Below are 700 nucleotides of genomic sequence, written 5' to 3'. Positions count from 1 at the left end.
TTTTATTTTAATGATATAAATACGATATTGTTAAAAATTCTCACTTCTTCGCATGATATACAAACAAATTTAATAACCTATAATTTTTACACGTTTTAAAACGTTTGTTGCGAATTTTATAATATTTTAATGATATAAATACAAATACGATATTGTTAAAAATTCTTCTCGCTTCTTCGCATGATATACAAGCAAGTAATAATTTTTACACGTTTTAAAACGTTTGTTGCGAATTTTATAATATTTTAATGATATAAATACAAATACGATATTGTTAAAAATTCTTCTCGCTTCTTCGCATGATATACAAGCAAGTAATAATTTTTACACGTTTTAAAACGTTTGTTGCGGATTTTATAATATTTTAATGATATAAATGACGATAGAAATATTGTTAAAAATTCTTCTCGCTTCTTCGCATGATATACAAGTAAATAATTTAACCTAACCTATCATTTTTACACGTTTTAAAACGGTTGTTGCGAATTTTATAATATTTTAATGATATAAATGACGATAGAAATATTGTTAAAAATTCTTCTCGCTTCTTCGCATGATATACAAGTAAATAATTTAACCTAACCTATCATTTTTACACGTTTTAAAACGTTTGTTGCGGATTTTATAATATTTTAATGATATAAATGACGATAGAAATATTGTTAAAAATTCTTCTCATTTCTTCGCATGATATACAAGC

This window comes from Apis dorsata, unplaced genomic scaffold (assembly GCF_000469605.1).
Source record: "Apis dorsata unplaced genomic scaffold, Apis dorsata 1.3 scaffold_270, whole genome shotgun sequence".
In the NCBI taxonomy this organism is placed as follows: Eukaryota; Metazoa; Arthropoda; class Insecta; order Hymenoptera; family Apidae; genus Apis; species Apis dorsata.
Note: the sequence above shows the minus strand (reverse complement) of the source record.